This window comes from Sorex fumeus, unplaced genomic scaffold (assembly GCF_029834395.1).
Source record: "Sorex fumeus unplaced genomic scaffold, SorFum_2.1 ptg000075l, whole genome shotgun sequence".
In the NCBI taxonomy this organism is placed as follows: Eukaryota; Metazoa; Chordata; class Mammalia; order Eulipotyphla; family Soricidae; genus Sorex; species Sorex fumeus.
Window position 1 is genome coordinate 7,058,889 of NW_026606132.1, and position 25,760 is coordinate 7,084,648.

The 25,760-nt window shown below is 42.8% G+C and overlaps 1 protein-coding gene across 2 annotated transcripts in view; it reads left to right on the forward strand.

Annotated features, from left to right (window-relative positions):
- Positions 1 to 25,760, forward strand: part of FHL1 (four and a half LIM domains 1) — a 75,805-nt gene that overhangs the window by 2,540 nt on the left and 47,505 nt on the right. The gene's annotated exons all lie outside the window — the stretch shown is intronic.

Consider the following 25,760-nt stretch of genomic DNA (forward strand, 5'->3'; position numbering starts at 1 on the left):
TGACATCCATTTATTTGCAGAATGATTTGTTACTTGTCTTTGTGGAACAAATTGACCCTCATCCCTAAAGTTGAGATATTTAAAAAAAAAAAAAAGAATCTGGAGGAATGGAAGCTAACCTTTCTGGGAGGCGTCCCTGTTTTCCTGTGCTCCACCTAGGGGTTCCCTTCTTGCAGGCGCCCCACCCTCTTCCCCTCTCTGGTGTCAGCAACATTAGCTTTTATAACCTTGTGAAAGTAGAACAAATGTTCATGCTTGCTTGAACTTTGCAGACCTTATATTTCTGGCTGCTCTCCCCCAACTTTTGCCTTCAGTATCTCTCCCCCCCTCCCCTCATTAATTGAACTTTCCACTTGTTTGGATTAGGGAGTAGACTAATTCTTTTCTTGTAAAAGATCTTTTCTTTCAGCTTCTGTTGGAGGAGAGCAAAGAAAGTTTTCTTGGTCAAAAGAGTACCTAATTAAGTAGAATGCATGGCCATTCACTTATTCAACAAACGTCTACTGAGTCCTTGCCTCTGTTGGAAGGATAGAGGTGCAGGGATCCCCGAATTTGAAATGGCTCCTGCCTTCCCTTGCCTCTGTTGGAAGGATAGAGGTGCAGGGATTCCCGAATTTGAAATGGCTCCTGCCTTCGGATGCCCGGAGTAAAATTGTGAAATTGTGGCTCAGAAGCTGCCTAGTGTCTGTTAGATATCAAGTGTCTGCCTAAAACTTTATTAAGCATGGTTCATTAAGCATGCTTCGGCCATGCAAATCGTATGTTCATATTTTACCAGGGAATTGCTAATACATTCCATCTCACCTTCCTAAATAAGGTGTGTTTTTTTCACTCGGGGTAAGATGCTTTATGACTCACTTCAAAGTCTATGGGCTTTTGAACAAAAGGACAAATTTTATATAAAGTTGACAGGATATTGCAGTTTCTTGGTTTGAGTTTGGTGTTGGCCTCACTCAAGCGGAGTGGTGAAAGCAGATGGCCAGCACAGCTCCCCTTCCTGTGACTTCACACATCCTCGGACAGGATATTATCTTGCCCCAATTATATTCCTGTGGATAGCTTTGGATTATGGATGATAATAATGGGTGTTGGAGCCAAGTAGAGCGAGTAGTAGTAACTAACAGCCCGGGTAAATGTTTGCCCATTGTAGGGCTACATCCTCAGTTTTGAGGAATACCCTGTTCCTTCATAGTGCTGGACTGTTGTTTTCAAATAAGACAGCTTTGGGGTCAGAGAAGTAGTACAGGGGAAAGGCACTTGCCTTCTACAAGGCCAACCCTAGATCTATTCCTGACACCACATGTGGTGTGGCTCCCCTGAGCAACCAGGGGTCACTCCAGAGTGAAGAGCCAGAAATAACCTCTGAGCACCACCAGACGTAGCCCCAAAACAATAACAACAAAAATTAGGTGACTTTGCCCTGCAGGTGACATCCAGCAATGCCTGTTTGGTTCTCACAGCTTGGGGTGTGGCATGCTATTGGTGTCTTGTGGGTAGAGGACATAGTTGCAGTACCAAAAAGAAAATTTCTCCAACCCAAAATGTCAATCATTGTTGAGGTGGGTATAATTTCTTCTCGAAAATGGACTTCACAGAGTCAAGAACAATAATCTTGTCTTTCTGCCTTCCTTCTTCTCCTAATTGATATTAGGAGATGACCAGGCCTCATACACAGGCTCAATTGTGGTGTTGGACCCTGTGGGGTTCACCGGGGATCACCTATCAGGTTGCGATGCTCACACATTCAGCCAAGGGGCCTCTGGAGTGATATTTATCACTTTAGTTCTGATGCTCACACACAGTCTGTTATCATGTTTGCTGGATGCCACATTTCCTGGCCATGTTGCTCATACATGCTTTTAGTTGTGGTGCTCATTGGAGGGGCTCACACCCTTTTACTTGGGGTGCTTGAACACACCTAACTAGAAATCAATTATAAAGTAGGTACTCTAAGCTACTGATCTATCTTCATGTAGCTGTGCCTCCGGAGCAGATATGATTGAGGAATTAGCTGAGTTCACTCTTTTACACTGTAGCACTGTCCTCCCGTGGCCACCAATAACGTCTACATTGTGAGGCTTTGTTACTTGCCAGGCTTTGCCATGCGGGCGGGATACTCTCAGTAGCTTGCTGGGCTCTCCGAGAGGGACGGAGGAATTAAACCCCGGTCGGCCACATGTAAGGCAATGCCCACTGTGCTTTTGCTCCAGTCCAAGTTCACTGTGTTAGTCTTTTTTAAAAGACTAGTTATCCTTTATGATCGGAATAATTAGAAGAGTAATACTATCATTTATGGTACTTATTCTGTACCATATATATATATATATACATATAATTTTGAGTTCCTAAGTGAAGAACAGGACTCAGAGGGAAAGGAACTTGCCCCAGATGATCAGGGTTGGTGGTATACCTCAAAATGAAGGTCATTTTCCTCCTCAGAACTTAGGTTCTCAGCATATTACCATACTATCTCCCTTGTGGCAGGATTCACTCAAATCTTACTTAACATAGTTAAAATTACTATGTGTCCTATATACCATTGAGCCTGCTGGAGAGTAATTAAAACCATGAACATTAAATTTGATCACTCTGCATTCAAGTGGCCAGGAAAGTGGGGAAGTGGGAAGAGAACCAGTGTGACTTGAGGGCTACCATAGTTCCAGAAAATGTACAAGTTGAATTTATACCCATTCTGTAATTGGATCCTCACAGCATGGTAGTTATGATGAATATTTTTCATATATTACAATTAGTTAAGTCTTGTCTAAGATTGCACAGATTAAAAAGTGGACCGATGGGGGATCCAGAACAATAGTACAGTGGGTAGGGATTTGCCTTGCATGTGGCTGACCCAGGTTCGATCTCCTGCCATGCCGTATTGTTCCTTGAGCACTGCCAGGAGTAATTCCTGAACACAGAGCCAAGAATAAGCCATAAACACAGCCAGATGTGGCCCCCAAACAAAAATAACGACAATAATTAAAATTAAAAGTGTCACGGGGTTGGAGTGATAGCACAGTGGGTAGGGCATTTGCCTTGCACGTGACTGACCCGGGTTTGATTCCCAGCATCCCATATGGTCTCCAGAGCATCACTAGGAGTAATTCCTGAGTGCAGAGCCAGGAGGAACCTCTGTGCATTGCCATATGTGACCCCACAAAAAATTAAAAGTGTCACAATGATATTTGAACTTCACTCTCATAACTGAGTTACTGCAGAGGTGAGTAACTGTTACTGGAAAGAAGTAACCTGAGAGAATGTTGACAGTAAAGTATATACAGGTAGAGAATGGAGAGGTGTACCTGCCTTAGTTGAGGAGACTTGAGTTCAACATCAAACGCTCTAGAACCCTACTCAAATCAAGACTGATTGCCATTTTGGAGAACTTTGTTTTCAATCTTACTTGAATTTTTCAAATAGTGTCTTAGTGACTATGAAACTGAGTTTGTATCTTATTAGAGGTTCACATAACTTTCCTAAGGACTGTTCTATGGAACTTGGTAATGACTGACCACATTTGGTTTTGTCATCTTTAACACAATTTAAACGTTTGTGTTTTCAATGGAAGTTGTTTTTATAACAAAGTCATCAAATTCATACTCGAATTTTCCAGACTTGTTGGGGGGGGTTGAGTTTTGTTTTGACAGTTAAATATTCATTTTTACTTTGATGTGTTGTGTTTTAGAGCATAAAAAGAGGAAAAATAAAAAACAGTACAACAGCAATCATATTTTGTCTGGCAAGCATTTTTTTGTGGGTTTAAGAAAGACCTCATGTTTCATTTCATTTACTTTAAATTGGAAAGGAATTTTAACCATGATTCTCAAGAGTCAGGATGTTAAGGGGGGGGAAGAAATGTTATTTAGAGAAAATGCATGTTTTGATTTCCACATCGGACTGAAAGCCATAGATTCTGATTATAATAATAATGTCCTGGTTCTGACTATAGCAATCAGCCACTTGAGTAATCAACCACTGTGTATAGACATGTATCGTTATACTGCTTCATTTGTCTGTCTCTCCTTAAGTTATTTAGAGTAGACTTGATAGACATGATCAAACTTCCAAGAACACATTAGTCCTTTTGAAAATGTGATTTTTTTGTGATGCCAGGGATCGAACCCAGGACCTCTGATGTGTTTATGTGCTCTGCCACTGAATCACATCTCTGTCCCTAAAAAGATAATGGGGACCTTGGGATCACTCCCAGCTGTACTCAGGGCTTACTCATGGTTTTGTGCTCAGGGATCATTCCTAACAGATTCGGGTTGCCAGGGATCATACCTGGGTCTTTAATATGCAAGGCAAGTGCCCTACCCATTGTAATATTTCTCCTGCCCTCGAAGAAGGTAATTTTTAATTTTTAAAGGGTGAGAGACATAGCTAATGTGCAGGAGTATATATATATGTATATATACATATATATATGTATATATATATATCTCTCTTGGGTTTGAAGTCTGATTGCCACTGGGAGCAGCCCCAGAGCACTAAGCCGTAAGTAGACCCTGAGCACAGCTGGGTGTGATCCAAAAATAAAACAACCAAAAACATAGCTTTTTCATAACAAGAATCTATATTTTTATATTAGGAAATCAGAAAATACCATAAAACGTAGGTAAAGGTAAAGGTAAAGGCCCTCCCGTTGATCGTCGATTTGCTCGAGCGGGTCCAGTAACGTCTCCATTGGAGACTTTGTTGTTACTGTGTCTGGCATATCGAATACTCTCGGTAGCTTGCTGGGCTCTCCGAATAAAACGTAGATAATACAAAAATCAGTTAAACTCCATCACCACAAATTAGTGACAATGTCTCATTTTTCTCTAAAAAACCTTAAAATTTTAAATTTATTGTTGGTTTTAAATGTTATGGAATTTCAGGGAGTTAGCGTCATACCTATTTTTGTCTATACTTCTCACTACATTCACCGCAAAAGTTCCAGTGCCATCCAAGCACCCAAAAGACCCCTGTCCTCATTCCTCCCATTCCTCCCTCCACTTTCCCTCTGATTCTCAAGGGATGTAGGACATAAGGTTTTTGGTTTGGCTAGTTTTGTTTTTTGCTATACTGTTCTGATTCCACATATGAGTAAAACTATCAAGTTATTATATTTCACTTCCTGATTAGTTTTATTTTCCTAATCAGCTGAATATCCAAGGGCACAATTTCATCTTTTAAATGGCAGAGTAGTGTTCCACTCAGTATTTAGGCCACACTTGCTTTATCCAGGCATGTTTGGATGATAGACATTTAGATGGGTCCCGTGTTTTGACTATTGGGAATAATATTATTGTACATAAGGGTGCAAATATTTTTCAGGTTATATTTTTCTACCATTTGGATAAATGCCTGAGAATGGTAATTTCGGATTATATGGAATTTTATTGTTTGGTGGGGCTTTTTGTTTGTTCTGAGGATACATCTAGTGGTACTCAAAAATTACTCCAGGATTTGTGCCCAGGGATCACTGTAGCAGGGCTCAGCAGACCACATTTGTTGCCAAAAATCAGGTTCAGCTGTGTGCAAGGCAAGTGCTCTACCTGCTACTTTATCTCTGGCCCCCCTTTTAATTTGTTTTAATGGAATCTCCGTAACATTTTGCTTAGTTGCTCCACCAGTTGACATTTCCATCAACAGAGATCCGGGGTTCATTTTTCTTGACGCTTCTGTCCCCACTTGTTTCCAAACTTTTAATTACAGGCCACTCTCACAGGTGTGAGCTGGACTCCTGTCTGTTTTGGATTTGCACTTTCCTGATAGCAAATTTTCATCTGATGGTTTTCATGTGTGCATAGGCCATCTGTACGTGTTCTCTGGAGAAGTGGTTATTCAGATCTTTTGACCATTTTTTGGGGTTTGAGTTGCTGCTTTCTGTTGTTCAGTGGTGTGGATTTTTTTTTTATATATAGTTTGAATAGCAACACCTGGTTGGCTGTGTGATGTATGAATATTTTCTCACAATCACTAAGCTGACTTTTTGTGGTAGTTCCTTTTTTCTTTTTTTTGCTGCGTAAAAGCTTTTGTTTTGTTTATGTACTTTGTGGTGGTGATGGTAGAGGTAATGTGGGGAGGGTCCCACACTAGGTCTTGTATGCTTGTTGTTGTGCTGTGGATACACTTAATAATATCCGGTGATGCTTAGAGAGGTCAAACACCTGATGCACGGTTACAGATTGTGTCCATGTCAGAGTTCAGTGTGAACATTTAGGGTCTCCATATATAGATAAGTTTTGGACTTTTTGGGGTGTGGGGATTTGACTAATACTCAGCAGCATTCATGGCTTACTGCTGGCTCTGTGCTCAGGCATCACTTCTAGTGGGGCTCAGGGAAACTCTATGGGGTACGGGGGATCGAACCTAGGCTTTGTATAAGGCAAACACTTTACTCACTGTACTCCAGCCTCTATGTAAACCTTTTGTTTCCTAATGAACACTTCACAGTCAAGAACTTTTAGGAGTTGGAGCGATAGTATAGCATGTCGGGCTTTTGCTTTGCATGTGACTGACCCCGGTTCAAACCCCAGCACACTGTATGGTCCCCAGAGACACTGCCAGGAGTCATCCTTGAGTGCAGCTAGGAGTAAGCCCTGAGCACCAAAAAGTGTGACCCCAAAACAATAAAAAAGTTAAAGAAAAATAACTTTTGACTTGTCTCTCAAAAAGAGGCAAGCTTTTATGGTGGAGCCTGTAGTAAAGGTTACAGCTCTATTAAAGGATACAGGGACGGCCAAGTGTTTCCTGGTTTCAGAAAATGTGGTGGTGGGGTACAATAACTTTGTACATTGGTACTGTAAACTTTAACACCATTGTAATTATATTTCTTAAGCTGCAATTTGGATGCAAGGCAAGGCAAACGCCCTACCGCTGTGCTATCACTCCAGCCCCCCGTGACGTATTCGATATGCCAAACACAGTAACAACAAAGTCTCCAATGGAGACGTTACTGGGCCCGCTCAAGCAAGCTGCAATTTAAAAAAAGTACAATGTGAGCAGTCCAGGACATTTTCATATTGTTTGCTTTCTTGAAAGTGAATATTAAGGGCCTGGGTGTGTGTGTTGACGGAGGAGTACCTGCTTCACAGGCATGACACTGCCAGTTTATCCCCAGCACTGCCCCACAGGCTGAGTGTGACCTTGTGGCCCTGCTATTATGATATCTGGCACCACAACAAGGGCGCGATCTCAAGAGCATGGCAACCAAGTCTACTTGAGCTACACAATTGAAATGTATGGAACCACAACCAACCCTACTCATTGCATAAACACTGTAGCACTGTAGCACTGTCCTTCCATTCACCGATTTGCTTGAGCGGGCACCAGTAACGTCTGCATTGTGAGACTTCATGTTACTGTTTTTGGCATATCGAATACGCCACGGGGAGCTTGCCAGGCTCTGCCATGCAGACGGGATACTCTCGGTAGCTTTCTGGGCTCTCTGCAAGGGGCAGAGGAATCAAACCCAGGTCGGCTGTGTGCAAGGCAAACACCCTACCCGCTGTGCTATCACTCCAGCCCATTGCATAAACAACGGGAGTGAAGTGGGGGGAGGGGACAAAGAGTTCTGGGCAATCCCTGCACATGTGACAGTTCACAAACACACAGACAGAAAATTGGACATTAAGGGTGGGGAAACTCTTTCATCAAGTTCTCAGTTTTAAGTTCTCCTGGCCTCTGGGGTAAGTCAAGGCATATCAAACATGAATGCAGTTACATGTTGCATAAATCTGCCAATGGCTGGCCACATATACAAGAATCCTCAGTAGAGCCTTGGTATACAATAAACTGCTCCATCTCGGTTCATGTAAATACATTCCTGATCACATCACAGCAAAATCACAGGCTGAGAAATGAGTCAAGAAAGAGCGGGAGAGACACAGAAAGATTACATTCATCTGGGGAACATAAAGTAACAAAATAGGAGACTAACACCCAAGAATAGCTGAGATAAGTACCAGGAGGTTTACTCCCATGGCTTGGAGGCTTAGGGGAAAAGGCAGCTCAGATAGAGAAGGGAGCACCAAATAAAGGGTGTTGGGAGGATCCTCCCAGGATGGGAGAAGCATGCTGAAAGTAGACTATAGATCAAACATGATTGCCACTCAATGCCTCTCTTGCAAACCACAGCACCCAAAAGAGAGAGAGAGAGAGAGAGAGAGAGAGAGAGAGAGAGAGAGAGAGAGAGAGAGAGAGAACAAAAGGGAATGGCCTGCCACAGAGGCAAGGGGGGATGGGGATGGGGGGTGGGAGGGATACTGGGGCCTGTGGTGGTGGAAAATGGGCACTGGTGGAGGGATAAAAAATAATTTAAAAAATCACAGGCTGATACCTCAGAAGGTCGTGCTAGCTTTCTACTGTGTATGCCGGAGTTATAATAGTCTAAAAGGAACTTTTAAAGTCTCTTTACGCAAACTGGAAGACCAGAATTAGCATTATTGTTGCATGAACCTATTTTTCTCTTTATACAATGAAATGTTCATTAAAAATGTGGGAAGGGAATCTGAAAGATTGCATCTGCTTTTAAACTTAGGAAATTAAATTGCTTCACAGGCTGATGGTATGGCATTTTTTAACACGCACAAACAAAATCGTTTTAATTTGCCACTATAAAAAAATGTATGTTCTTAGGCCAAGGAGGCAGCTTGTTCTCCCCTACTCTTCTTTTACTTTCCATTAGCAGTTGGAGTTACTTTTTTTGCTCTGGTGCTATTTTTTGAGGTGGCATGCCCAGTGGTACTTAAAGTTTACTCCTGCCTCTGTGCACAGGGATCACTCCTACTGTGGCTTGGGATACCATATGGATGTCAGGGGAAGAACCCGGGTAAGCTGCATGCAGGGCAAATGTCTTAGCCTCTGTACTGTCTCTCTTGCCCCTGTTTGTTTTTGGATCACACTTGGGTGCTTGGGAGCCCATGGAATTTCAGAAATTAAACTCAGGGATTCATACATGCAGGGCATGGCATGTGCTCTACTGCTGAAACCCCTCCAGACCCCATGCCCACACTTGTGTTGTTCCGTGTGTGTGTGTGTGTGTGTGTGTGTGTGCATCTATTGCACCCTCGGTGCCTATTTTGGATCCTTTTCACTCTTCCCTTGCCCCCGTTTCTGAGCTCACTGTCTACTTCATCAGTCACTCTGCCATGAGTGTGCCAGTCTCCTTTCTCTGCCTAATCAGGGCAGGGCCACAGCATTCCTGAGCAAGTGCGGGAAAGATTGAGGTGGTGTTACCCAAGGTCGCAGCATCACCACACAATGGAGTGAACCAAGGCTGGAGGGTTAGAGAGGCTTTCTGTCGATCATAGAGATTATGGAAATTGGGGAATGGGAAGTGATTTGGGCTCTGCAGCCAGTGGCCCAGCACACATCACATCTTCAGGGGAATAATGAATATGGAGACTCCTTGCCAAAGGCTTGCTATTTGAACAAATGAGAAAATTGTACCCTTGCCGAGGGGTGTGTTTTTAAGCAGTTTTTGTGCCCGTTCCTCATTATTGCCTTCTAATGAGTATGTGCATTGTCGTAGGCAGCCTCCTTTTCCTGCTGCGTCTAATACAGAGTTCTTCAACTTTTTCTTAAAGACCAGGGAAAATGGGGGAAATACTTCATTGACAATGGCTAAGACAGAAGTGAAAAGAATGTAGGTAGTATTTCATTCACTAAGTCCAATGTTATGAAATTAACCACTTTAAAATTTTTCAGTATTTTTGGTTTGGGCCACACCTAACAGTGCTCAGGGCTGCACACTAAGGAATCACTCCTGGTAGGTCCCAGGGGACCATACAGGGTGCTGGGGATCAAGCATGGGTCAGCTGTGTGCAAGTCAAGTGTCCTACCTGCTTTATTATTTCTACAGACCCTAAAATGAACTGGTTTTAGTTAGTGCATCCTATTCTGATGCTTTGATTGGAGAGAATTCTTTTGGCAGATCAACAGGAGATTTCCAAGGACCAGATTTGGTTTGCAGGTTGAAAGAACAGGGCTGACACATACTAGGGGAAAAGGCAGCTCAGATAGAGAAGGGAGCACCAAATAAAGGGTGTTGGGAGGATCCTCCCAGGATGGAAGAAACATGCTGAAAATAGACTATAGACCGAACATGATTGCCACTCAGTGCCTCTTTTGCAGACCACAACACCCAAAAGGAGGGAGATAACAAAGGGGAATGCCCTCCCACAGAGACAGGGTGGGATGGGGAGTATGGGGGTTGGGAGGGATACTGGGATCCGTGGTGGTGGGAAATGGGCACTGGTGGAGGGATGGGTACTTGATCATTGTATAATTGAAACCCAAGCACAAAAATTTGTAAGTCTACAACTGTACCTCATGGTGTTTCACTAATAAAAATTTAAAAAAAAAGAACAGGGCTGAAGGATGCTATTGCTCTCCTGGAAATGGCTATTCCTACATATTTAAACCACCTGGGTCACTTGTCCTTCATTACCACCCCACCTTCCCTTCCTTCTATTAATGCCACTGTTGCAAGGACCAGGGATTTAACACACATGCACACACACACACACACACACACACACACACACTCACAGCTGTGGTGCTCCCACATCCAGTTGGGGTGCTTGTTCGAGGTTGTATGTGGCAGAGCACATTGAGGGGGGGCTCACACTTTTCTATATCATGGTGTATGCACAAATCCTTTTGGGGTGTTACACTCTCCTGGCTGTGGTGCTTCCACATCTTTTACAGTGTGATTCCTGCAAGGTCCACACCTTTTAGCTATGCTCACACCCATTTTGTTGAAGTGTGGCCAGAAGTTTCTTGCAGCACTGAGGATCACAGATGGCAGAATGGAAAGGATTGTACTTGGCACAATCCTTTCCAGGATTGTGACCCAGGACTTCCAGGGTCACACCCTGAGGTATTCAGGGACCTCTCTGGGGCTGCACGTGTTGATATTCAAGGGTCCAGGGAGTGCTAGTGATTGAACCTGGGTGTCTGTGCAGAGCCTGCTGAGCTCTCTCCAGCCCAAATGCTTTTCTAAATATGATGAAATCTACACAGGGGTAAAGGACCATTCAAACAAATCTCTTTGTCAGTATTTGAATGCTTGGAGAATTGGCACATGCAGGGAGTTACAGGAGATTGAAATCTCTGTTTCATGTGTGCAAGGTAAGCATTTTAGCCATCGCCTAACCTCTTGCACTCATTTTGCTCTTTTACTTATGTAAAAAATATATATCAAATATAATATGTATTGGGACACACCTGATGATGTTCTCGAACTACTCCTGGCTCTGCACTTGGGGATCTCTCCTGATGGGGCGATGGGACCATATGGGTGCAGTCCATGTGCAAGGCATGGCAAGCACCAATCCACTGTACTATTGCTCCAGCCCATATATATGTTTTTAAAAAATATATAGTCATATATATGTATAGGAATATCTGTATGTGCTTCCCTTTGTCCTTTTTAGCCTTCCAACTAGTATGCAAGAGGCCAAGGGGCCCCTTTGATGATCCTCAGCCAACTGGACTATTGGGTCCAGTACAAGGGTCTAGGCTATGGTGCTGCTCAGGCCCTGATGTGCCCCTAAGGAGAATCAGGGCCATCCACACAGTGGTTGAGGACTTCCAGGGTCACACCCTGAGGTATTCAGGGACCTCTCTGGGGCTGCACGTGGTGGTATTCAAGGGTCCAGGGAGTGCTAGTGATTGAACCTGGGTGTCTGTACAGAGCCTGCTGAGCTCTCTCCAGCCCAAATGCTTTTCTAAATATGATGAAATCTACACAGGGGTAAAGGACCATTCAAACAAATCTCTTTGTCAGTATTTGAATGCTTGGAGAATTGATATTTGATTTAACCACACAAAAACTCCCTGGAGATTGTACATTACACATTAAATGCTCCATAGTCATTTAACTCTAAGAGTTTGTAATCTCCCGGCACAGGATTTTAAATTTACTTTTTTTTCAATACTTAGGAAATGAGAGCTGGGAATACAGAGGTTTTATCCTCATGGTGGTTTTCACAACGTTGCTATAACATAACATTTCAGTACTTGATTCATAAATGTCTGGTCCTTCACTTTCAGTTTTGAGTGGATGCAGCTGCTTGATCCCTGTCAAATATGAAATGCATGATTTATTGGGAAGACATTAAGGATTACTTTTTCCAGTGAACTTTTGCTAGATGTAGTTTTACATGTTATCCTTGTTCGTGAACTCATTGTGAGTGTCTGCCACAAGATGTAATCCATCATCTGCACTTGCCAGGTAAACTGAGTTAACAGCTGTTCCCCCAGTTTCTCAGACTAAAGGGTGTGTGCTCTCTCACACACATAAATTAGAAATCCAAGAATTTTTTTTTTGCATTTGTAAGCCATAGCAGTGAATCTAAGCGTTTGAATGAATAAAATTAGTCTTTTTCAAGTTTTGGAAAAACTGCCCTATTGCAATTTTCAAATAGCTAAAAATAAAATCCTGAAACCGATTCTAGGAGCTAAGCAGACACTTTTTGTTTTGGTTTTGGGTCAAACCCGGTGAGTCTCAGGGGTTCCTCCTGGCTCTGCACTCAGGAATTACTCCTGGCAGTGCTCAAGGGACCATATGTGATGCTGGAGCTCAAACCCAAGTTAGAGAAGCACCTTAACCACTGTGCTATCTCTCCAGTCACCCAAAGGAGAAACTCTTTTTTTGTTTTATTAGTGAAACACCATGAGGTACAGTTGTAGACTTACAAGTTGTTGTGCTTGGGTTTCAGTTACACAATGATCGAGTACCCATCCCACCACCAGTGCCCATTCTCCACCCCCACCAATCCCAGTATCCCCCCCCCCATCCTACATCATTAATCATCAGGGAGATGCAGATCAAAACAACAATGAGATATCATTTCACACCACAGAGACTGGCCCACATTCAAAAGAACAAAAGCAACCTGTGTTGGCGTGGATGTGGCAAGAAAGGGACCCTCCTTCACTGCTGGTGGGAATGCCGACTGGTTCAACCCTTTTGGAAAACAGTATGGACGATTCTCAAAAAATTACAAAGGAGAAACTTTTAAGCTCCTGTTAGAAATTCTATGTCTCCAGATGCCAGTCAAGTAAGATCTTCAGAGCATAGGCTGATTCCCTTCTAGGTCACAAGAAGCACTCTTTCTCACGTGTGTGCTCTCTCATGGGCTCTCTTTTGCTCTCTTTTCCTCATTCTCTTTTCTGCTCTTCCTCTTCTCCTTTCCGTTCTAGATCATAAGAATTTAAGAATCTTTCTCCTTCTCCACTGCTCTCACTCTTCTCTCTGTCTCTCTCCCCACCAGGAGCTGCTCCTGGCTTGATGCTCAGTGGAGGTAGCTCCTGCTTGGGACTATACTGTGCCAGAGATCAAACCCAGGCCTTCTGCATGCAAACCGTGTCTTCAATCCCATTGAACATTGAACATATAGGACCACGACAGTCACATGCGCTGGGGGGGAGTGTGGCCGCCCACCCGTGGCCTGGCTCGGACACCAGTGTTTTCTGCAGCACCGTCACATGTGCTGGAGAAAGGTCCAACTTCTCCTTCAGACTCAGAAAGGCTAAGGCAGTCCAGCCCCCGAATTAATCTCAGTTCTGATGTGAAAAAAAAAAAAAACCTGCAGCCTAGATTCTGTCTTTCTTAAGGATGAAATGGGAAAGAATTTTCCAGTGCAGTAAAGCACACCCAAGGGAAGTTACCAAGCAGCTAAATAATATGAAGGGGTGAAAGTTTGCACGTACACCTGTAGATTAATTCTGTTTGTTAGATAAACTGTCAACATTGTACCCCACCTTATTAAGAAATAATTGATAACACAATTGCATGTATTTAAAGTGTAAAGGTAAAAGGTAAAGGTAAAGGCCCTCCCGTTGATCATCGATTTGCTCGAGCGGGCCCAGTAACGTCTCCATTGGAGACTTTGTTGTTACTGTGTCTGGCATATCGAATACTCTCGGTAGCTTGCCGGGCTCTCCGAGAGGGGCGGAGGAATCGAACTCGGGTCGGCCATGTTGGCCGCTTGTAAGGCGAACGCCCTACCCGCTGTGCTATCGCTCCAATTTAATAATTGACAAGATAACTGCATGTGTGTTTTGTATAGTTTAAAGTGTTCAGCAGTTATATGTACACATACATGCATACACGTATGTACTCTGTGGAGCAGTGTACCAAGATCAAGGTAATACCAACCTTAGGATAGCACTTATATACAGTAAACTGTATCCATTCAAGACATACAATCTGATGAGTTTCCACAGATGCGTAAACTACAGCCACTGTCCCCACCAGAACATAGGATCATTTTATCACTCCTCCAACTATTCTTCTGCCCCATCATTGTACATCCCTTTGGCTTCATCTGCAGTTAACTGCTGACCTGATTTTGTGTGTCACTTTCTATTCTATTTTTTAAATTCCTGCCTTCCATCTTTTTGGTGGTGGTGATGACCGGGAGGGGGGGGGGGTCACGTGCTTGACTGCAGTGGTTGCCTGGCATCATATCCTTGAGTCTTGTTGCGCGCACACTCTTGGTTGCAGTGTGCAGCCATCACACACTTTGTTGTGAAGCTGAGGATCCCTAACAGTGTCATTCGGATCCTTCTTGGTGCCGGAAAGGCAGTTGCCTTGCCTCTCCCTTGGGCCCCCAATGACCATTTGAAAAACTTAAATGTGGGGGCTGGGAAGATTAACTCAACAGGCTGAGCATTTTGCATGCAGGAGACATGCACTCAAGTTCTCTGAGCACTGAGCACTGATGGGTATGGACCCCTACTCGCCCACCCCCAATCCCCCAAAATACACAAGCATACAAAAAAGAAAAAAACTTAAATATGAACATTTTGGATCTTTCCCTAGCCAAAGAACATATTTATACCCCAAACACATTTTTCATCTCTGTTTAAGATAAAATTACAGGGTGATTTGATTTCTTGGAGTGTTTTCCTGATTACCTAAGGATGAGCACCATACTTCAGAATTTTGCCTGCAAGTAAACCACATCCTTGTCCTTGTTTGTCTCACTCATTACATACTTGGATCAAAGGGAAGTAACAGCCCTCAGAGAATCAATTCTGATGAAAGGGCAAAGTGGAGTCTGGAGATGCGCCTCAGAGGTGGAGCACATGCCTGGTGTGTGTGAGGTCCTGGGATTCAGCCCAGAAGCAGGCAGCACCATTGCAGTGGATGTTCTTGAGAGGTTTCTGTGAGATGCAAAATCCCTCTAGAATAGGACAAATACAATAATTCAAATTCTACTTCATGCTTCTTCATAAAGTAAAAATGAAAGAATGAGGATATTTTCCACGTTTATCATGGTTGCTTTCACTCCCTGAAAGCAGAGTGGTGACTTCTGGGAGCCAAAATGGCATAAACCAGAGATGCGGTTGCCTTTCATTTATAGGAAAAATGTTTTAACGTTCCCAGAATCAAAAACTATCCTACCAAATTAGGCCAAAGAACACAGAAAACCTAAAATCACACAGTGAATGAAAGGGAAGATAATGCTAAATACAAGCCTAAAATAGTTTCTGGAACGAAGTAGTTTCGGGGCAGTAACTTTTGTTGCTTGGGGTGCTGATACTTCTAGGGTAGTTGCTCCCAAGTCAACCGGAGGAGCAAAGGAGATCGCTCAAAAAGCTGGAGTGTATAGCGAACATGTGGAAGGTCCAGGCTTGATCCACAACACCACAGACCCTATTCTGTGCTGGGGATTTGTGTGGTGCCAGGGATTTAAACTCAGCTTGACAGGATACATCGTCAACTGCTTATCCCCTGTACTATCTCTTTGACCCCTAAGCCACTAGGTTTTTACTGCTTCCCTGGTTTGTCCTGACTAAAATAGAACGTGGGGTACTTGGTAAACATTTTTTGTTACAGAACTTGAAAGTTGGATTGTGCCACCTTGCCTTACCATGCCACTTACCATACCACTTACCGTGCCTTCCATTTTTCAAAGAACTGTCATTTGTATGTTAGTTACTATCTCTATGCAGATAGTGGTCAACTGCAGCTGCTGTGAAGAGCCTGCCCTATGGCTAATTAATTGGACAAGGGCTGGCCAGTTGTTGGCACATAAAGAAAGAATGCTAGCCCCAGATTATAAAGTATGAGGCTGAGGACTTTGTAAAATGAAATCAGTGGATGTTTATGGAGTACTTATTCTTAAAGTGCATGCATTTCACTAAACTGGCTAGGAGCTGTAGGGGGAACAAAGAAAATAAAAATCATTCCTTCGAGCGAGAGCCATTGATTCAATCTGGGAGGCTTTTAGAAATGCATTAAGCATGTGGTGGAAAATGTATTGAGCTGAGGGGGAGAAATCAGGAGTTTTGAAATCTAGTCCAGGTTCTCCCAATAACCTTCTGATCCCTTTCGGCAAAATCACCTCTCATTTCAGGCTCTCAGTTTATAAAACGGGAAGCAACTTATTAGATCATCTCTAAAATTTTCTGTGGATTGGTTCATAAAGGTATGTTTAAAAATTAAGCCATAGGGGCTGGAGCGATAGCACAGCAGGTGGGGCATTTGCCTTGCATGCAGCCAACCTAGGTTCGATTCCCAGCATCCCATATGGTCCCCCGAGCACCGCCAGGAATAATTCCTGAGTGCAAAGCCAGGTGTAACCCTTGTGTATCTCCGGGTGTGACCCCAAAATACAAATAAGTAAATAAATTACAGCTGCAGATTTGTAGTAGAGTGATGCCTTCAAGGTGGTAGGGTTTAAAGATTGTCCAGGTAGCTATGCAAAGACAAAAGTGTTAGTATCCATAACATTAGACAAGATGGGACAGAAGTTTCTGGAGTGCAGTGCAATGAAGTAGTCTAGGTGTGGGTCAAATTAGGATCAGAGAAATAACTTACAAGGAAAAGTATGAAAGCCCATTCATGGGAAACGATGAACAGGATAGTCATGAGAAATCTTGATTTGCATCCCACCGACCCCAGTTCAAATCTCCAGCACCACATAGGGTCCTCTGAGAACCACTCCTCCTGATGGACAGAATGGAGTGGTGGTTGTGGGAGTAAGTTGTTGGAATGCCTTGTTTGGCAGTTTTCAGTGTTCTCCATGTGCATCTATCAGAACTGTCATGGGGGAGGGGGAGTATCCAGCAGTGCTCAGAAAACATGCAGTGCCAGGTATTCAACCAGGGTCTCCCACATGCTAAAAGTGTACCCTAGCCCTTGGACCCATCTCTCTGACCCATGAGTTGTCATGTTTTATGGCTCTGGACTCATCCTTTGTCCCTTATGACTTTTGATATAGGAGTTCTGATTTTGGAGAATGGGTATTCCCCAAGGAATAACACAAAAATTACCAGATTGTAAGCTATCTATCCCTGGCCATCATACTGGGGGTATGGATGGGAGTAGGGGGAGCCTATCTCTCAAAAATGAAAGAATTCTTGTAATTGTGGGAAAGTTGCAAACTTGGCAATGACCTGTTTGAGCTTTCAGTCAAATAAGTAAATTTGTATTTTATCATGTGTTTTATTTGGGGGCTGTTGTAATGAGCACTGAGTGGACATTCATCTTCATGTTTTAAAAACAAAAATATCATTGAACATTGGGGCAAAGGACAAGAATGTCAAGGTTTTACCTTTGACTTCGGCAAATATTTGCCACTCTGCTTTTCTTGCTGGATTTCGCCATTTGATTTTTCTCTCTCTGTTCCCATTTGTTCCACATGCCTGATCATGTTAGTTTCCTCTGTTTTGTTATTTATGGCATTTTAATTCTAAATGTTCTTCATGTTTCAGTACTCCAGTCAAAAATAGTTTTTGATTTCTGATTTCCCTTTATGACCAAAAATATCTTTAAGAACCTCTTCCTGTTTATTTGGAGCCTGGTGGGGGCTGTGCTCACCTTTGCCCTTTAATGAGTTTGTAGGTTGTATGCCATGTCCAGAAGCAAAGCCCGTTTTTTGAGGGGTGGGGCTTGGGGCTGGGCCATACTCTACTCAGGATTAAACTGGGGTCAGTTGCCTGCAAGGCAAGAACCTTAACTTCTAAACTATCTTTCTGACACAGAAAAGCTCTTTTGTAGGGCTGGAGCGATAGCAAAACGGGTAGGGCGTTTGCCTTGCACGTGGCCAACCCGGGTTCGATTCTCAGCATCCCATATGGTCCCCCAAGCACAGCCAGGAGTAATTCCTGAGTGCAGAGCCAGGAGGAACCCCTGAGCATCGCTGGGTGTGACCCAGAAAGCGAAAATAAAAGAAAGAAAAAGAAAAGTTCTTTGTAGGAAAAATATTTTAAAAAACGTTTTTGGCCAGGGAGATAGTTCAAAGGAGTGAGGAGTATGTAACCCAAGAGGTGTAACTCAGCACCTCATAGGCCCCTCACCAGCACCTTGAGTATCCTCCTCAAATGGGATGGGAGTTAAGGTCATATCGAGGGCTACTTTTGGGTCTGTGCTCATGAGTGACCATTGGTGGTGCTAGAGGGAACTTCATGTGATGCCGGGATGTCAGGAATGGAACCAAGATTGGTCAGTCACATGCAGTGTCTAGTGCCTTAACCTCAGTACTCACTCTCCGGCACAATTTTTATAACTTTTTTAAATTGAGTCACTGTGAGATAGACCCTTACAAAGCTGTTCATAACTGGATTTCAGTCATACAGTATTCCAACACCCATCCTGCCCATTAGTGTAGATTTCCTAGCATCAATTTCCATCACCCCAATCCCCACACCCAGCCTTCCACTATGGCAGTTCCTTCTCTCTCTCTCTCTCTCTCTCTCTCTCTCTCTCTCTCTCTCTCTCTCTCTCTCCTTTTTGTGGTTTGCAATATTGATACTGAAAGGTTATCAAGAACATCCCTTTACCTATTTTAACCTTCAGATCTTGTCCAGAGTGATTATTCCCAGCTATTATTGTCATATTGGTCTCTTCTCTATTTACCTACCCTCATCCCTACACATCCTTGTTGTTAGTTCCAAGCATCGACCAGTCCTAACCCCTGTTTTCCCTGGCCATGGACATTAGTCTTCTACTATATATATATTTTATATACACAAATGAATGCTGTCATTCTATATCTGTCCCTCTCCTTCTGACTCATTTCACTCAGCATGATACTCTCCATGTCAATCCATTTATAGGCAAATTTCATGACTTCATTTTTCCCCAACAGCTGCATAGTATTCCATTATGTAGATGTGCTATAGTTTATTTATCCATTTTTCTGTTTTTGGGCACTCAGGTTGTTTCCAGATTCTGGCTATGGTGAATAGTGCTGCAATGAACATGGGAGTCTGCAGAACAATTTTTTAAAAAAAATGTTACAAAGAGTTTCTGGTTTTCCTTTTTTAAATAATTAATTCATCACTAGTTTGCAATATTACAGAATTTCAGAGGTATAGCTTTGCATCTCTGTGTGTCATTGTGACCACTCCCATCACTTCAAGGGCCACTGCAACCCCACCCTATAGAAGATCCCTCTGCTCTTTCCCCCTACCTGCCCATTTTCCCTCCAGTAGCCACCATGGTTGGTTTTAACAAGTCTAAGAGTTAGTTTCACTGGTGTTAATAGTTTGCTTCAGTGATTTAGATTCCACATATGAGTAAAACCATCTAGTAACTGCATTTCACTTCCTGATTTCTTTACCTTACTTTCATCATCTCAGAGTCTGTCCAGTTAGTCCCCAAAAGCACACTACCCTCTTTTGATGGCAGAGTAATATTCCAGTGAATAAAAATACAATATAACTTCTATTTTGTTTGTTTGAGGGCCACACCTGGGGTTCTCTGGGGGCTGGATAAGTACTTAAGGATTATCCTGGTGATGTTTGGGAGAGTATGCAGTGCCTAGGAATTGAACTCAGGGTTTCACAAGACAAGTATAGTACCACTGAGCCACATCCCAAGCCCATGCCAGAGCTTCTTTATCCAGTCCTCTCTGGATAAGCACTGAGGTGGAGTCCATGAATTTTACTGCTGTGAACATAGGGATGAAAATATTTCTTCATATTAGTGTTTTCATATGATTAGTGTAAATGTCTAGGAGTGATATTTCTGGATTATATGGCAATTCTGTATTTTGTTTGTTAAGGGTTCTCTGTGCTTTTTTCCATAGAGGCTACAGCAATTTTTATTTTTGCTTTTTGGGTCACATCTGGCGATAGACAGGGGTACTCCTGACTCATGCACTCAGGAATTACTCCTGGCAGTACTTGGGGGACCATATGGGATGCTGGGAATTGAACCTGGGTCAGTCGCATACAAGGCAAACACCCTACCCGCTGTGCTATTGCTTCAGCCCCCAGGGTACAGCAATTTAGATTCAACCAGCATAGTATCCGGGTTCTTTTGCTCTACATTCTCACCAACACTTGATTCCTGTCTCTCTGATATAAGCCATTTTCACCAGAGGTGATATCTCATTGTTATCATTCACATTTCCCTAATATAAGTGATATTGAGCACTTTGTCATGAGTCTTGGTGCCCTCAGTATGACTTGGAGAAGTGTTTTTCAGGTCTTTTGCCTGTTCAAGGTTTTAGCTGGGTGGCTTGCTACTATGGTTGAGTGATGTATGAGTGATATATTATGTATTTTTAATATCAATTCCTTGTCAAATGAGTGACATGCTGACATCCTCTCCTAATTGCAGGTTGCCTTTTTTGTATTTTGGTGGTTTGATTCAATGTGCAGAGCCTTTTGATTTGATGTAGTCCCATTTGTTTTCCCTTGCTTTTACTCTGCCGTTGGAGTTTTGTCTCCAAATATATCTCTGACATTGGGATCCTGGAGTTCATAACTTCTTTTTTTATTTCTCAGATATATTTTATGGATTTAAGTCTAATATCTAAGTCCTTTGTTTATTTTGAGTTATTTTGTATATGTGTTAAACAGTGATCTTTTGTATTTTGTTTTTTGCCATGTAACTGTCATGTGCTTCTAATATCATTTGTTGAAGAGGTTTTTCTTTTCCTCATTCTCTGGTCTTGGCACCTTTATCATAGACTGGAGTTTCCATATATGTGAGCCTTTATTTATAGGTACTCTGTTCTTTTCCTCTGGCTTTTTGCCGGCTTTTGTTCCCGTATCATACTGTTTTATTATTGTTGCATTCTCCCCTTTTTTTCAGGAAAACTTTGACTATTTGTGACACCACACAAATTCCAGAGTTTCTTTTTTCCTTTAAAAACTCCATTGGTAGAGTTGTTTTTTTGCTTTGTTTTTTTGTTTGTTTGTTTGTTTTTTGACTTTATAGGCCATACCTAGAGATGCTCAGGGGTTGCTCCTGGCTCTGAACTCAGGAATCACTTCCGGTGACCTCGGGGAACATATGGAATGCCAGGTATACAGTCTGTGGCAGCATGTGGTTGGCCACATGCAAAGCTAGAGCCTTACCCACTGTACTCTTGCTCTGGCCCCTCCACTGGTAGTTTTATAGGGATTAGACAGACTGTCAATTTCTTGGGTGAGTTGGCCATTTTAATAATGTTTACTCCTCCAATCTATAAATACAGAATGTCCCTTTGTTCCTTTGTATCTTCTTTTTATTTTAGTAATGCCTTTTAGTTTTCACTGTATAGAAGACCTTTTTTTCACTATTTTGGAAACTTATAAAAGCAGATTTAATGCTTTAAAAGGTTACATCTATCTCAATGCAAATTTGGTAAAGCCTCGTTTACCAAGTTTTGATAAACCTGAAAAGAATTCAGCAAAAAAATTATCTCAAAAGAGTTCTAAAAGATAAAAGAGTTTATGGGCTGGAGCGATAGCACAGCAGGTAGGGTGTTTGCCTTGCACGTGGCCGACCCGGGTTCAATTCCTCCGCCCCTCTCGGAGAGCCCTACAAGCTACCAGAGTATCCTGCCCGCACAGCAAAGCCTGGCAAGCTACCCGTGACGTATTTGATATGCCAAAAACAGTAACAACAAGTCTCGCAATAGAGACGTTACTGGTGCCCACTTGAGCAAATTGATGAACAACGGGAAGACAGTGCTACAGGACAGTGCTAAAAGAGTTTTATATAAGAAGATTCTTTTTAGGTAAGAGAGTCTTACCTAAAAAGAGTTTAATGAAATAAAAAACTCTTTTTAGTTTTTTTTAATTTTAATAAAGGTTTTTTATTTTAATTTCATTTTAATAAAATAAGAGTTTTATCTAAAAAAGAGATTACCAAGAGTTTTGGTCAACTTTTTTTAGTTTTCTGAAGGGACTGAAAAAAATGTAGGTGAAAATTTTAAACTATTACAGCTTTAAAAGGATGGCATATCTAATAGATACCTTTATTTTTTGTATTGATTGAGCTTCTCTGATTTATGATACTACTAATATTGTTCCTTATGCACATAATCCAACACCACACTCATCACCAGTGTACTCACTCCCTCTGCCAAGAACTCCAATACCCATCCCTCTCAACTCCCCCTGGCTCTAGTAGATAACTTTTAAAAAACTGTTTAGAGATAAAAACCCTAAATTGTAAGGAATAAGGTAAAGGTAAAGGCCCTCCCGTTGATCGTCGATTTGCTGGAGCGGGCCCAGTAACGTCTCCATTGGAGACTTTGTTGTTACTGTGTCTGGCATATCCAATACTCTCGGTAGCTTGCCGGGCTCTCCGAGAGGGGCGGAGGAATCGAACTCGGGTCGGCCATGTTGGCCGCTTGTAAGGCGAACGCCCTACCCGCTGTGCTATCGCTCCAGTCCTTACAATTCCTTAAATTGTAAGGAATATCATATGAAATAACTGTTGACTGGTGTGTCACGTGATCTTCAAGACATAGTATGTGTAAGTCACATAAAATCTCAATCTAAGGACCTAAAATTAGATTTTATTATATTTCCATAACCAGCAAGAGTCTTTGGGCTCCTGTTTATTTATTAAGTTAAGACAGTGTGAGAAACTTGATTGTGTCCCAGATCTTGATTATGTTGAAGTTATTAAAAATGAGGTATCTTTTATCAGCCCTGTTTATTTCAAAAAATAAATTATTGTTGCCGACTGAGAACGCGTTTATCAGTTCTTCTGCTAAAGGAAATGAGCCAGTGACCATCTCATTTGTATTAATGACTGCATTTGATGGTAACATTTCAGATGTGTTTGGAGCAATTCCTGGCACATATGTGGCTCCCTTTCCGACTTCCCCAGTAGGCTAAGCATTTCAAAGTGGGAGAAATAAGAAGTCGAAACTGCCCGTCGCCATCCCAAGGCTACCTCATTTAGAAGATATTTGGGGTTCATTGCTCTTTGGTTACTGAAGTGGGAGAGCATATTCTGAAGGACATGATTAAGGAACGGTTACCATGACAATCACATCCAAAGAATTTGGAGGAGACAATGGTTCTGTGGAGCTCATCCATTTTGAGTGATTGAACTAGTCTTTCAGGTCGATTCAGACAGCTGCTGTCTCCGGATTTTTATTTTTTCCATAGAATTCACCCAGTTGATTAGTGATTGGCAGGAGGGGGCATTGAAGCTTGGCTGTCTGTAGTACAAGGGTGAGTCACTAGTGTCCACGACCACGATGCTATTGTTAAACATTCAGGAGAGTTATTGTGGCGGATAATGGTCTCTCGTACACCGCTACTGGATTCCTCTGGAATAATACAAATGGTTTGTCTAATTTTACTTATTAATTCTGTCAGGACAGGATGAGTTTAACATGATTTATTTTAAAGCATGTCTGACCCTAAAGTGTTTGAGTTTTATTTTGGATTACTTTGCTGTCATCACATTCCCTCCAGTGTGTTTGGCTGCTGTTCACATTCATTCTTGCGCAAGATCATCAACACAACTTGGATTGTGTCTGGTCGGAGACACAGTTGCACAGCACAGACTGAAAAAAAATGCAGGCATCAAGCGACCTTCCATGGGTGTCTTCCGCCTTCCAGCCCCAACTGAGAGTTAAGTGCGCCAGACCAAAAGCAATCAAGCGCAGACAATAGAGCTGCATGGGTAGCTAAAAGCTCCCTGGACATTTTTCTAATTCCTCACCGACCAGCTCTTGATGGGGGAAACATGAGCTAGGGAACTTAAGATGTCTCCAGCAGGGGCCCCCATTAGACTCCAGTATGATTATTTTGCCTGCCCAGCCTTTGACCTTTCTCTCTTCTGCCCCCTGGAGGATATCAGGGAAAGTGCAATGAAAGTTTGACTTAAAGGTGGTTACTTAGAAGACAGATTGTTTTACCTCAAAGCCTGAATTTGTAGAAGTGGGGATTAAATAAACAAAGGTTGGGGGAAGTAATAGCAGATTTATATTCTTGGGAAGGAAGCCATCCTGGTTCTTTAAAGAAAGGGCTCAACTAACAAATCTATTTTTTAAGGCAAGAACCAGCTTCCTTCAAGAACAATACAGGACGTATTAGAAGCTCCATCTCCAGAAATAATCAGTCCCATAGGAGAGAGTAAGAGAAAATAGTGTGGGGCTAGAGTGATAGTACAGCAGATAGGGTGATTACCTCGCACGCAATCGACCAGAGTTCTATTCCCAGCATCCCTTATGGTCCTCTGAGCACCACCAGGAGTAATTCCTGAGTGCAGAGTCAGGAGTAACCCCTGAGCATTGCTGGGTGTGACCCAAAAAGCAAAAAAAAAGAGGAAATAGTGTAAGGGTGGAGGGACAGTACAGGGTTTAAGGCCTTCCATGTGGCTGACCCAGTTTTGCTCCTGGGCAATGCATATCATCCCCTAAACGTTGCCAGACATGACCCCTGATCACAGGTCCAGGAGTAAGTCCTAAGACTGCTGGATGTGGCCATCAAACCCAAGCCAATTCAAATTTCAAAAATTCTGTTTCTATGTAAATTAGGTAAAAGACTCAGAGGGTTTCTTCTAAAGACTTGGTGTTTTTGTTTTGTTTTGTTTTTCTTTTTGGGTCACACACAGCAATGCTCAGGGGTTATTCCTGGCTCTGCACTCAGGAATTATTCCTGGCAGTGCTTGGGGGAACCATATGGGATGCCAGGGATCGAACCTAGGTCGGCCTTGTGCAAGGCAAATGCCCTACCCTCTGTACTGTTACTCCGGCCCGGGGTTTTCTTCTAAAGTCTGCCCCTTTCAAATATTCACTTTTGAAAATTAAGTTCGCCCCTGGAATAGACTGGCCTTCTTCTAGGCATTTGACTTGGCACTTAAGAACACTTTCCTTAGAGTCAAACGCAGCCTATTGGTGATGTTCAGTGCAACCTTGGTGTAGATTGACTTTGTTTTCTCTTTAGCCACTGCTTATTTGATGATCTACTGAGAATCAGGTTGGGGGCAGTCCGATTGTGGCCCAGTGCTGGCAGATGCCTGCCATAATTTGGGCATTTTCTTTTGTGGTTGTGGTTTACGTGGTCTCTTTCATTTGCTTAGTACTTCTTGTGAGCATCCTGTATGCCAAGCAACTATTCTGGACCTGGAAGCAGTGAACAGAGCAGACAGGGGCTGTTCTCTTGAGGAGCAGGGCTTCTCTCTGATTTCATTGGCTGGTGTACACATCCCAACTGATACAAAGGTGCATTTGGGATGAGTTGTAGGATTTTACACTTGGGGCAGTGATCAGTCTTCTTTTTCCTTAATTCCAGCCAATCCTCTTTCAATCAGGGACTTGGGGGTGGGATATTGAGGATGAGGCAGTAATGGCAACATGCCAGTAGGGAAGCTGCCTGGGTAACGGGAGAGTACCACATGGACCTTAATCTTTGTGTCCCGGTAGGAAAAGCCCAGAGCACACCTGTTTCCAGGGCTGGGAAAGCATCAGCACCAGGTTGCACCTCCCCACCGTCTGCATCCTGATCCTGTTGTTGGTTGGAGAGCAGTCACACTGTACCTCGTTGCCATGGCAACGCCTCTAAATATT